At 50.3% G+C, this 13882-nt stretch overlaps 1 protein-coding gene across 7 annotated transcripts in view; it reads left to right on the top strand.

Annotated features, from left to right (window-relative positions):
• The window catches only part of SLC37A1 (solute carrier family 37 member 1), a 69120-nt gene that overhangs the window by 1255 nt on the left and 53983 nt on the right, over positions 1 to 13882 (top strand). Inside the window, exons 2-3 of one of the 7 annotated variants that reach the window (XM_073231293.1) lie at positions 2384 to 2475; positions 2959 to 3048. The exons of 1 other annotated variant lie outside the window; for it this stretch is intronic. The gene's annotated coding sequence lies outside the window, so the exon portion shown is untranslated. Of the gene's footprint in view, positions 1 to 2383; positions 2476 to 2958; positions 3049 to 4466; positions 4529 to 12579; positions 12739 to 12780; positions 13802 to 13882 lie in introns of those variants that run through there. 5 more of the 7 variants (XM_073231291.1, XM_073231292.1, XR_012129106.1 and 2 more) reach the window with 5 other exon arrangements.

The raw sequence follows: 13882 nt of genomic DNA, 5'->3' as shown, positions 1-13882 counted from the left end.
CTCCAAATTCCTGAAAAAGCTCCAAATCCATGATAAGGATGCTATCAGGAGTAAGAGGGGAGTGGGACTAGAAGAAGTAAGAAAGGACTTCAACTCTGTGTATCATCTCTATCGTTCATCCAAAGATTTTAAAGGTCTGAATGGGACAAAATGCAAAATTTAATTTTAAGTAGTGAGTTTATTTTATTAGTATGTACTGACCATATTTCCTGCCTTTAATTTTTTACTCTAAATATTTGACACTTCCTTCTTGCTGCTTCTATTGATCCTTCGAATAGATGTGCCCACTCTCTCTTACCTCCCATTATACCTTGAACCATCTTTATCAAACACACAAGTTCTGTCTCATGTATAATCATCTGGATGGTTGTTGATTTCTCTGTACTCAGAAGCCATGCCGCCCTCATCTGTCTTCCCCACGGCATCTAGAAAATTGTTTTGTGGACAACGGATGCTCAGCCAAGCCAGTGAAATCCAGTACATACGGGCTGTTAGATCCCTGGTGAAATGGAAATGTTTGAGGTCTTTCTTCCTTTATCAGTTTTACTTAAAAGAATCTCTACTTTGTGTGTGGAAATTAACAAAGGCTGCCCAAATGAGAACACGCACAGACTAGTTATTCAAAGCTAGAGCAAGGGGGCCAGCTGCTGTCACTTGTGTTTGACAGCGACTCACAGGCAGAAGAGTGGGAGAGCTTTACAGTGGAGGGGAGAGGGGGCTCAGGTGCGCCCTGATTGGAGGCTGGTGGCCTGGGGAAGCTGCAAAGGCTAACCAGAAGCAAGGCAACCTCTGTGATTGGTCAGGGTGCACACCCAACTTTCTCTGGTTGGTCCTAAGTTGGAAGTGGGGAAAAATAGAGAAACATTCAGGTGTTAATCAAGTGCCTGCTTTGGGCCAGTTGTTACACATGTTATTGTTTGTTCCTGGATCTGTTGGTGGAGGCAGCACACTGACTTCCTAGCAGGCTCCTAGCAGGCTGGCTTCCTGGGCTGGTTACTATGGATAAGGTGTAGGTTTCCTGGGCTGGTTACTGTGGATAACATGTAGGTTTCCTGGGCTGGTTGCTACAGTTTGTGGGTCAGAGTTCTATTTTTATATACAGTTTGGCCATTATTAAATCCTCACTGTCATATTCCACATTGTACAGCTAAGGAAAGGGAGCCACAGAGAGGTAGTCATTGCTCCAGGTCATCCAGTCAATGGGACTCAAACCAAGCGATCTGACTGGAGAGCCATCACTATTAGTCACCATACTTCACTGCCTCCCAGATCTCTGATGTTAAAGGAATAAGTATGGTTCTCTGAAGTGACCTTCAACCATCTGCCAAGCAGAGAACCACGGGCTCAGTAAGCGTTAGATTGAAAACACCAGAATGTGGTGTGAGCGGACCTTGTTCTGGGTGACATCAGTAGCAGCTGAGTGCCTGGCCAGAGCGCTAGTTAATACTAACATTTACAATTTGATTTACATCTCATGCGAATTAGTCAGTCCCCCCTCCGCCAATCTTCATCTACGGTAGCTTCACCACACGGCAGGTTTAGCAATGGTCCAAATGAGGCAAGATGGGGTTAAAAAACAGGACCACCTCCAGCCCCCTGCTGCAGCAACTGGACCAGAGCCAAACTCCTGCCTCCAAAAGGAGGCTGTCCCCTGGCTCAGGTCAGGCCGGGAGCCTCACCTGCTCACTCTGAGAGCCCTGTGGAGTCCAGAGAGCCTTCATCAGGCCAAGCTGATTCGTGACGGCCCCTGACTCCCTGACCCCCAGCTCCCGGGTGATCTGGAAGTGCTTGGTGACCACAGAAACAGCGCATTCAAACTCTGAGACCCTCAGAACACTTGCTTAACGCATCCTCCTCCTTTCTTCTGGGGAATGAGAGGCACAAAGGCAATGACATCACCAGAAGGGGTTCTTCACTGGGAAAGAAGGAGGAAATCCTCTTCCATCTCTTAAGAACCTCGTCAAGGAGGCCCTTCCCATCATCCACTACCAGGGGCCTCCCATCAACCCCGGCCAGTCCCGTCACCCACTGGGAGGGATTCTCGTCGTCTGCCCCCCCAGGAGTTTGCGCAGATTAGTCCTTGGAGGGCAGCGGCGGCAGGCCTCCAGGTGAACAGAGAGGGAGTGCCCACAGCTCCTCTGAGCTCCATTCCCAGGAAGAAATTGTCTTCCTGCCCTTCTTAAATAAGAATAAGAGACTCCCCTCCTCTCCCCCCAAAAAATGGAGTGAAAAAAAACACGGTGTGGACTGGCCACGGTTCATCCACGCAGAGGGGCTGCCAGGGTGACTCTGCCCTTGCGGGGGGATTGCCACTGAGAAACGTGGCTTGGGTCCCTCCTGGGGGTCTGCTTCCTAATTCCACACCTTTCTGACCCACCTCCAGGCAGTTGCCATGGTGACTGGCTGAGTCCTGAGCCTGCCCCTTCTGGGAAAAGACCTTCAGAACTGAGGGAGAAAAAAAAACCCTACAAACAGGTCTTTTGTTTTCTTTTTAAAGTTTGTGGCAACTGCTCAGATAAAAAGCAGGGACTTTGAACAAAATGAATTTTAACTCTGGAAATGGGAGGTTGTTTATTAAAACACTTAAATTCTTGTAATTTTAATTGTATATGTGCACAAAAACATATAGATACAGGTGTATATACAGATAGATATAAACAATACTGGAATTACAACTTTAAAAAAAATTTTTGAATTTTTATGGCATTTAGTGGGTAGGGGTCAGGCCCAGGGTTGGAATCCTAGCTTTGTTCATTTCTTCCTGAAGTCAATTTACCCATCTACAAAATGGAGATAATAGTTAGCTGCCCTCTTAGGGCCACTGTGATATCTAAACAAGATGTTTTTAATGAATTCACCACAGTGCTTAGTACACTAAAACAGTTAGCAAGTGTTATCGATTAATATCAATTATACTGTTGTTTTATTCTAAGCTAAGCACCTTCTCCCTGTCAACAGGTCTTTGGGAAACTTCTGATTCCAGTTTATCCTAATCATTTCAATTGTGGTTTCTTCCTGAAGAGGATCAGACTAAGGTGGTTCAGCCAGGTAATTGTTTATGACAATCACAAGTTAATCTGTGATGAACAGACTAACGCTTAATGCTTATATTCATTAGCACTAATAGGCATGAGAGTGGGAAGAGACTGAAGTTTCTAGAAATACACAGATATGTAGATTAAATGTAAGTGGGTATTTTATTATGAGAAGCTATATCTCATAATAAAACAGCAACCAACAAGGAGGAAATAATGAGGTATACGTGCACACACCTACCTGAGTTACGTGGTTTAGTGGAAGGGTACTGAGAATGCTATTGTCAAGAGTGGAAAACAAATTATTTTTCCACCCAGGAGGTGAGATTATTCAGTAATGCATCACAACCAGTGGAGCAGACAGATTGGTGGAGATTGCCAAGGTGGAGACGAGACGTCAGGAAACTGGCAGGTTTGCAGTTCCCGGTGGGCAGCAACTCAAGGGCAGAGAGTGTGACTCATATGCGCTCCCCTCGCCCACCACACAGCATTCAGTCAGCACATACTTACCAACTTGAATGTTAGGCCTCATTTTGCAACAGAACTGTACTTTATTCAACACTTGGGAAAGAAAAAAAGTAAAGTGTATTCATTTTTTTGTTCCTTTTTTCTTCTGGTTTTGGTTTTTGACCTTGTTTTTTCATCCTTAGATCAGATTCCATTTCCCAGGGGCTCTCTCAGTACATCAGTTAAATAAGTACAGCTGAGTGTGTGGTGAATCCCTAAGTCATATACTAGAGGGCTACAAAGAAATGAGAAAAAAGTTACAGACCCATTTGGGGCAAATCCAATGTTAACCCATGGTGGTAAAAAATTTACCAAAATGATAATTCCTCATGGCTGTATATTAGTCCCTTACTTCTAAATGGATGTCACTCTTCCCTACTAGTGGCAGTGAAAGGTGGCTTCTACTTCTGATATTACAGATGACCTTGCTATGGCCAGTGGTGATACAAGGGCCTAAGGATGGATAGGTTCTCTGAGGAAGGGTTCAGTTGGGAGGCTGCAAGCTGGGTGCCATGTCTATTCTTCCCCCAGAATAAGACTTGCCCTGCCTAACTTGCAAGAAGGTCATGAGGATCAAATAAGATAATGAGGATGAAATGCTCTGGAAATGCCAGATGCTGTAGAAATATAATGTGTATACTTAACTCAGGTTTTAAAGTAATTATTATGTAATACTTAATGCATACAAATACCTGTTCAAATATATCAGCAATGTAGCAAAGTAATGTGATGAACACCTGTGAACCCACTCCCCAAAATAAAAAATGGATACATGAATAGAATCACTCTGAACACCTGGGTGTGTAGATTTCTGTCCACATCTCAAATTCAACTCTGTCAAATTCAGTCACGTAGTTTTCAAAGTTACTGGGATGGTGGGGAGGAACATTAAAACTAAATAAATACCACCAAACTGCCTCCTAGGATGGCCGGCCCAGCACTCCTCTCTGACAGAATGAGTGATTCCAATGGCCCCCTCACCTGCTGTAAGTCATTTTTCTTCTTTGCTAATTTGATGGGCAAAACAGCCTTTCACAGTGTCTCTACTTTGTGTTTCCTTAATTATTTTGTGAGGATAAATAAGCACCTTTCCCCAAGGGCTTATTTTCTTCATCTACACTATTGTTAATTAATCAGATCAGTTTTCTGCAAGACATCCTCATCTATCTGCACGTTTCCTTTTTCTGAGATGCAATTCCCGTATTTCTCTACCTGGTGAATAGTTCCATGTGAGTACCTGGCCCTGCTGTCACCTCCTCTGGAGGCTTTCTTACTGCTTCCAGCCCTTTCTTGCCATCCCTGTGGTGGTGCTCCTGTTGCCTCCCCAGTACAACTGTGACGTGTTTCCAGGTCAGTCCTCCAGGGCTCAACCCCCATGGTCCAGCACAAAGCCTGACGCATTACCGAGGCTCAGATTATTACCAATTACTAAACACCCTTGGCAGACTGGGAGAATACAGGAAAGTATAAGGAAGGAAGTCAGCCAGTAACCGCACCTCCCGGAGACAGCATTCTGGCATGAATTCCTCCAGACTTTTTAAATGCATGTATACTTGTTCTTAATTGGAATTGTTTCATTCATCATTTGCCATTCTTTTGTGCCATAATTTGGCAACTATGTCAAAACTTCAGAAGAGTTTTAAATGACTAAATAGTTTTTCACCTTAAGAATATACCAAATTATCTCGACTCAAGCAAGTTTTGATAAATGAATGGAGATGTTTAATACAAGTTTGAAGGAGGTGGGTTTTACTTCAGGAAATTATACTCCATTACATTAGTAAGAAAACACCGATTCAGGGGCCTTTTCTGGGTACTTCACTCACCCCTACTCTGAGATGGCCACCAAAAGCCCTTCCTCAGCCGGGGCACTCGCCACTCCTTTGCTAATGGCACTGACATATGCCCTTGTTTATATGTCTCTCTCCACTCCAGGGCCAGTTCTAGTAGTCTAGCTGCTAGAACAAGCGTCTAAGCAGCCATGGACCAAGTGCAATAGTCAGGAGGGCTAAACGAATCCTTTCCCCCCGCCTGCAAGATGAGAGCCGGGGAGGTTCTTAACCAGGCTGGGAGTTTTAGGTTCTTACTGGCATCAGCACTGAGACCCGGCACTGGAAAGAACCAGCTGGGGGCCACTTTGGGCCACACTGGGCTGCCGGCTGCCACCTGTGGGCAGTGCTGGAACTCTACAGAAAGGTGCTGTGGATCTGTGGCCCTGGATATGGGGTCTCAGTGCAAGGACCCTAAAAGTCTCCCCATTGAGCAAAATGGAAGTGGAAAAATCCAGTTATGAAGCAAGATCAGGTGAAGGTCACTTCACTGCCCCAGTGCTTCCTGCAATTAGTGCCCTGATTGATTCGTAGAAAATACAGTATCAAACAAAAGCATGAGTTTTTTCTAAGAGTTTTTAAATTGTTATTTAAGTTACAATCAGAAAACTTGTAACATGGAAGGATTTAGGGGGGGTTTAGGTTATGTGGCTTGAGGTTCTCTGTAGTTTTGTACCAACTGGATTGTGAACGCCCTGAGAATGGCACCTGTCATTCTCCTAACAGACACAGCATGTAAAGATCTAAGCACTCAGTGAGCCTGTGTTAGAGGAGAAGCTGAGGCACTGAGTTTAAGGGACGGTCCCAATGTGTCCCATCTAGTAAGTGCTAGTGTCAGCCTGGCAGTGGCCACTAGCAGGAGGACCCTGCCATCACCGTCTCTTGCCAGGAAGATGTGGCTGCTGGTGTCGCTCCATGTTCCCACTCGGTTACAGGGGTCATGCCGTGTCCTCACCGACGCTCCACGTTTGCCAGCAGGAGGGCTGTGAAGTCATCCATAGGAACTTGGTAGGCATGTTTGGATTTAAAACCTCTATTAACATTATGCCACATAAAGAAACCTTAACAGTGTATTTATTAAAGTTGAGGTGGCAGGGAATCAAATTCCATTTGTAGAAGAAAATGGCAAATCAACAAGATAAGCTGATGAAAGGGACTTTCTAGGTGTCCCTTACCCCCAGCTCCAGGGCATGTCCTAGAACCACTGCATATTCATGCCAACTTGCTGTGCTCACCGAGATAGAGTAGCCCCAGCATCTGGGCACTCACAGTTCTACGGTGCACCTGTGGCTCGCCACTCAGCAGCAGAGATGTACTGTCTCCCATGTGCTAGGCTTGGTGCTCGGGGAGAACGAGCCACCAAGGGGCAAAACAGGTGCAAATCTCTGCCCTTGTGCAGCCCATACCTTAACACATGCCCTCCTTCCCCACCACGCCCACCTCCCAGAGGTCATGGCAGGGACACTGGTGCTCAGGAGAGAGGTTTGCAAGGACCCCAGCAGTAGACTGTGGAGTCAAGATCTGAACTTGCCTCTTCAGAGCCACGTCCCAGCCTTCCTGCCAGGCTGCTGACACTGCCCGGTTACAACTGATGACCTGAGTGATGCCAAAGAAAAAATTCCATAGCCAATGAGTTGCATGTTATTAGTTACACAAGCCTAGTTTTGGAAAGGATTTCAATGATAAGGATTAAAAATGAATGGTTTCAATCATATGAGTTAAACAGTAAATGAACCAGAAAACATAGCTGTGGGGGATGGGGGGAGCCTGAGCAAAGCCTTCCCGTGACCACAGAGGGGACAAGGTCATTACTGTAGGCTGTAAAGGGGGCTGGCTTCGTGACTGTCACCCCTGGGGAGTAGCGTAGGTTCAGCTGACTGAGCAAGGAGCCCTGCCATCCAAGGCCTGACTTGGGGAAGGATGGGTGCCCCAGGTGAGCAAGAGAACTGGGGGCTCCTGGAGAACAGGGTGACCCATGTTCCTCCACCACACTGCTCCTGTGCTGCTTAAAATAGAGGCACCCTCTCTTATAAACATCAAACACAGACCCAGAGGGGGCTTTAAAGTATAGCCCCTTGATTTAAGCCACATATTTTACCAAACCACCCCTGGACTGAAGGATATTGAGCCTTGTTGAAGACCTTATCACAATTTCCCAACTTGCTTATCACATTTATCTGCACTAGCTCAGCTGAGGGTCTGACTCCTTAGCGGATGTGTCAGGGTCAGCTTCCTGTTTCCACTGTCCGTGAGCTAATACTACCTGCAGGCTTAAAATGAGGAGGAATTTACAGCAGGCAGGTTCAGGCAACAAGGTGGCCCCAGAGAGGAGCCCGGTTGCCAGGAACTTTGGCTGATGGATGTGTAAGTAATTTCCTGCTGGCACTTGCAGACCCCTCCTCAACCAGGCCACCCCAATTAGGATCCAGTTACTTCCCAAAGGCCCTGGGGCACTTTCTTAGCAAACACTTCTCTCTCCACACCTACGGAAGAAAAGCAAGAAGTATCTGCACTAGGAAACATTGCCAAGGTGTCTGGAAGCCAGGAGGTTTGCTCACCCTCTTACACAGGCAATGTGCTAAGGGCCATCTTTGCAAACAGGCGGCTGTCTCTGTATTATTTTATGACACTTGCAAAGCTCTCCTGTCCAAAATGTGTCCCATACTCATTTATCATTGGGTCTAAAGCCCCATTATGTACAAGCCGTTACCTAGGCTAAGCCCAGTGTTCTCTTTTTTAATATCTATTTTTATTTTATTTGAAAATGTACACCTATAGTTTAAAACTGCACTGAAAGTACTATAGTCAAATGGTCTGGACAAGCAGGGCTCTGTCCTTCTGCTCCTCATCTCACAGCCTAAAGGCAACCCCCTTTCCACTCCTGCCATTTCTCCCGGTCACCCCCTCCAGGTTTCTGTGACTCTGAATACAGTGCAGTTTTCCTGTCCAGCTTAGACCTCTTCTGTGCCCTCTTGTTTCGGAGATGAGACCAAGCCCTCTGATATCCCTCCCATTCCCTTGGCCTGGTGGGACCAACAGATACACCCTGAGGATGACTCTCTGGATGTCCAAGGCAGCTGCCTAGACGCTTCCCATCCAGGAGGAGAACCTTGGTGGAAACAGAGCTTTTACACATCAGTCAAGGAGGGCAGGGAGGAGAGCTCTGCGGCCCGAGGCAGCTCTGGGGGGCTGGACACCCCTGCTCCTGCAGGACCCAGCAGGCCTGCTCCTCCGCCCTCAGTCAGGCGGTGGGCGGCTCCTCAGCGTATGCCTCCTGTCTGCCTGGAACATGCTTCATAGTGGGAGGCTTCTTCATGCCCCTCATTAGCAACATTAGTAAGTGATAAAAAATCACCCAGCTCACTGGTTAGCAGCCCATACTGCTAGAATTCTTGCTCTTTGATCGGTGGAGGTAAAATGAAGCTTCTCTTCTCCCTGTTAAGTAAACAAGTTCTGATTTCACCTTTCCTTCTCTAAGATGTTTAAAGTGTTATGCTTCCTAAGCTTGAGGCTTTTCCCCAAGCTCTGAGGCCCAGCAGCCTCAGAGCCCCCTCCCGCCCTGGCCTGTGTGGGCGCTGTCCCCTCCCTCTTTACCTGTCAGCTGCTCTGCAGCTTTTGCTCGTGCTTGTCCCCCTGCTGGACCCTGTCCCCTCTCCTCCCCAACCTCTCGGCCAACTCCCTGTTGGCGCCTGAGATGCCATCAGCCGTGACTCCCTCATCTGGGTCAGGTGACCCTCTCCTGCACCCCAGGTATCCCCGCTGTAATGTGTAACCCTGTGTAGTGATTACTGGTTTCCAGTCTGACATCTTCACTGGCCAGAGCTCTTTGTGGGTAGGGACTAGCCCGTCCTTGTCACCACCTGTGGGAGGCAGTGGGCAGCAGGCCTCCACTTCCCTCCTGGGTGGGGTCAGTGAGAGAGCAGTAAGAGAGGCAGGGCCTCCTGTTCCTTCCCTGCTGGGCCCTAAAGTGACTCACTGCCCTGGCCTCTTCAGGACTAGGCTGCTAACAGCGTCCTGATGTCACTAGCCTGGGGTGTATTTCCCCATTTATTCCCCCCACCCAGCTGACACTAACCTTGTACTGGGTTGACTGCTGTCTTGTCAGGTATCCCTGTGCCCCCACCCACAATGCATGTGCTTCCTGGAACTTCATAATGTGACCTAATTTGGAAATAGTTGCCAACGTAATTAGTTAAGCTGAGGTCCTACTACAGTAGGGTGGGCCTTCAATCCAATATGCCTGGTGTCCTTTTAAGGAGAGACACAGAAGAAGAGGTTGACACACAGTGCGATGCCATGTGACCATGGGCAGATTAGAGCGATGCATCTACAAGCTAAGAAACACCAAGGGTTGCCAGCAACTCCAGAAGCTAAGAGAAAGACATGGAACAGATTGTTCCCTGGAGTTCCAGAGGGAGCACAGCCCTACCAGCACCCTGATCGCAGAGACCTGGCCGACGGACTGTGAGACCATGCATACCATGCATTCCTGTTGTTTTAAGCCACCAGTTTGATGTAGTTTGTCACAGCAGCCCTAAGATGTGAATACAGGCCCCTTCCTCACATGGACACGTTCCCTTGGAGTGGACCAGCTTATTCTTGTCACATACCTTTTGCTCTACAAGGCTCCTTGCTGACATTGAGGCCTCAGGGCCTGTAATAAACACCTGTTGGATAAGACTGAATGTGCATTTCATTTGGTCTTTTCCTTTTTTACTGAACTAAAATCAAAACAAATTCAAAGCAAGCTTGGAAGTTGCAGGTTTAAGCAGAGGCAGGTGTGCTCCACAGGCTGCTCCAAGTCTGAGCACCATGGGCTTATCTCTCTGGAACCCTGACCACTAGCCGTGTCTGTGGCAGCCTGAGGGCATGCCGCCACTGGACTGGCGCAGTTTGTCATGATTCTGAAATACTGGATATGAAAAATTCAGTGGGACTGGAGAGTCATTTGATTTTTCACAAGAAACTTCAGTACATGTCAGTGAAAGAAAAGGCAGCATTGTTAGATTCTTTATTATCTTAATTGTAAAATTTGTGATTGTGAAAAACAGCTTAAAAGTTACCATCTACTTGCACAAAGAAAGTGTCTTGAGGGTGATGTCCCAGCTGTCCCCTCTGTCCCCTCTGCCTCCTGGGCTTGTGTGCAGCCATTTCAAGCATAAAACCTGGCATGCTCATCAAAGCAATCCCAAGTTTTCATTTCTAAATGTGAACTGTTTTATTTGGAAGTTTTACAAAAATTTACTGTGTCTCCTAATACATTTTCTTAATGTTTCTTATAATCACATAAAAAATTAATATTGAAAAGAATATTTTAATTTTTTATAAAATTAAAAGAATAATATTTTCAGCAAATATCATATAGAGCACCCCATATGTCACACAGATATCATCATTTTCTTTGTGAGAAAATATTGTGAAAACTCAGGAGCCCCTGAACGGGGTCACACTGCATTCATTCATGCAGTTTCCAGACGTGGGTCAGTATGTTCTGAGATCAGGCACTGCCCTGCCAATCTCTCCAAAGCCAGGCTACAGGCCAGGAAATAGAGTTAGAAATAACTAGTACCAGTTATTTGTGGTAAGTCAGGATAAAGAAGTTTCCAAAGTGCCCCAGAAAGCAGTGAGGATTGCCTGGGGGAACACAGACAGATTCAGCCCAGGGCTCAGAGTCCCAGCTCAGGGAGAGGCTGGGCCAAGAGGGCCAAGGCAGAAACATCAAGGTGTGAGCACTGCAGTGCTGCGCTAAGCTGTGGTCATGCAGGGGCCAGAGGGGTTCGGGCCTTGTTTTTCAGCTGCTGAGGACCTGAGTCTCCTTCCTGCAGGTGATGGGGGATCTTGAAGGGTTTTCGTCAGGAGTGACAGCCTCTGGTCTGCTTTAGCAGGCAGCCCGAGGCAGCCGGGAGAGTGTGGCGTGGGGAGCAGCAGGTCCCAGAGAGGCCTATGCACAAGTTCAGTGAGAGAGAGGTGCCCGGAGCAGAGCCTGTGGCCAGTGCCAGAGGAAGGGTGACCTGGAGGGAGGGGAGCTAGACTGGGCTGGGCTGGGAGAGTTAGGAAAGAGAGAAGAAACTGGCCGAGAGAGAGGAGGTCTGGGCAAGAGACCTCCCCATAGGGAGAGCGCGGCTGAAAGGTGGGGGCAGTCACACTTGCAGGATAATGGGGCCCAGCAGCGTCCTGTGGCTGCATCTTGGGAAACCAGTGGCTGACAGTTCCCCTTCTGCATGGAGAAGGCTTCTCAAAAGCCTAAAGAAGTGGGACATTTGATACTACCAGCACAGCAAACAGAAAAGGATACAGGGTGTTTCAGAAACAGCACAGAGCCCCAGGGGGGAACTGTGAAGCCTGGCAGGGGAGGAGCCCTTCTCCAGGCTGGCCTGCGGGTGCCAGGCAGGGCAGGCCACCGCCAGTCTCCAATATGTACCTCTTTGGGCATGTACAGCCAGGCCTTGGATGGTTTTAACCAGGGGCAGCCTTCTTCCCAGAGGAAGTGTGTTTTCTGCCTCAGTTGCTCCTGCCAGGAGGTGCTCTTCTGGGAGCTGGGCACCGGGGCTGGCTCGGACGCTGTGTGTCTGCGTGGGTGTTCGCAGGGGGGTACTCTGCAGTTAGCCCTCAGGCTCTCCCGGGGGCAATGAGTGTAGGATTTAGAGAACCTTTGTTCCACGGGTAAGGGGGGGAACTGGGAGGGCACAGCAGGGTGTGTGGGATGCGGGTGGTCGCTCGGCTGGTCTCCTACATGTGAGCTATAGTGTCACAGGCATACAGGTGTAATAAAAGGTGGCTTAACAGAGCCTGTGTCCGTTTTCACTTAGTCGAATGCTATTTTCAGGATTCTGACCCTTCAGAAGGGGCAACAGGAAAAAAGACCGGGAGGCCAAGGCGGCCTTCTTCAGTGCTGGTTCTGGACGCCTCGCGTGCTGCTGTTGGGTAAGACCTACCTCGAGGACAAACGGCCCTTGAGGAGCTGGCTCCCAGCCGGCCAGTGGGGAACGTGCCGGTAATGCCTCTGTGCGCCCGCCGGCAGGTGCAAGGACACGGAACGGCCGCCAGGAATCCCGAGGAGGCGACGGCCCAGGGCCCCGGCAGCCGCGGAGGCGGGCAGAGCCACCCCGCGTGGGGGCGCCCCCGCACGGCGTCCCGGAGACTGCGGGACCCGGGCGCGCTCCGGGGCCGGGGGAGGGCCAGGGAGGGGCCGAGAGGGCGGGGCAGGGGCAGGGGCAGGGGCAGGGGCCGCCCTGCCCCGCCCGGCCCGGCTCCCCGCGGGCCGCAGGAAAGTGAAAGGGCGGCGGGGCCGGCGGGACCTCGGCGCGCCGCCCCAGGAAGTCGCGAGCAGGAAGCGCCCGCGGCGGTCGGGCCGGGCTGCGGCACAGGTGAGGCACCGGGATGGGGACAGGGCGGCGGGCCTTCGGACTCGGGCGCCCAGCACGCGCAGCACCTGCCGTCGCGGGGACGCGCGGGGACGCCTGAGCCCAGCGGGCTGCCCCCCGCGCCGCCTCTTTGTGCCTGTCTTCGGCCTGGGCTGTGGTGGCCTCGAGCTCCCCTGGCCTTGGGGCAGTCCTGGGAATGAGGCGTCCGGAGGCGCGGGGACGCCGGGCGAGCGGAGGCCGGGGAGCCGGGCTGGGCCGGCGGCCGCCCACCAGAGCCTCGGGCAGAGGCGAACTGAGCGGTGCCGCCGGGTCCCTCCCCACTCCATCCCGGTTGCGGTGACAGCCGGGGGGTCTGGGGACAGGCGCATTGTCTGCCGCGCGGCGGGGACGTGAACGTGCCGGCCGGGTCCACCTCCTCCGGGACCCGCCGCCGGGGAGGAGCCGGCGCGAAACGCCACCCGGGAGCCTCTGAGCGCCAGCTCCGGGGCCTCTGGGTTGTTTGTCTGCTGAGCAGCTGGTTGCCGGCGCCCCTGAGCCTCCTGGCCAGCACGAGTGACAGCGATCTCCTGGGTTTATAGGGCTTGAAGCGCCTGAAAGCCGCCCAGCCGCCGGCCTCCCACCATCAGGATCTTTACCCCTTTCTCCCACCCTCCTGCCCTCCCGACCCCTGCACCCACGCCACTGGTCCTGGTGACCTGGTGACCGAGCCTGTACCATCAGGGTTTCCATTCGCGTGGAAGATACTGGAAAGCCCCTTACTCCACCCCAGGTTTGAGTTGCTAAAGGAATTCCAGAGCCTGGCCTCTCCTTTCCTCACCCAGAGCTCATTGCCTGAAAAGCGCCCGCCTGCCCTTGAACGTAGTAGTGTGAAGTTGATGGCGTTGGTGACTGCATTAGATGCTCCCTTCCCCATGTCGCTCCTTGACCGGCTCCTCTCAAATGACGCTCTTAAGCCGGGGCTCTGGGCCTCGTGTCACCATGTAGCTCTGGACCTGCATTGGCAGGTTCTGTGTCGTGCCGACCACCTTTGAGTTCTGTGTTGGAGGTGGGAAGGACAGTGGGACAGGTGAGGATTTCTTTTCACGTTTAAATGAGACTGTGTGATAGCGCCTACTGTCATTCATCTTTGATATTAATAGGTGAGCGC

This window comes from Manis javanica, chromosome 3 (genome assembly GCF_040802235.1).
Source record: "Manis javanica isolate MJ-LG chromosome 3, MJ_LKY, whole genome shotgun sequence".
NCBI classification, from domain to species: domain Eukaryota; kingdom Metazoa; phylum Chordata; class Mammalia; order Pholidota; family Manidae; genus Manis; species Manis javanica.
This window is presented reverse-complemented; position numbering and strand designations above follow the sequence as displayed.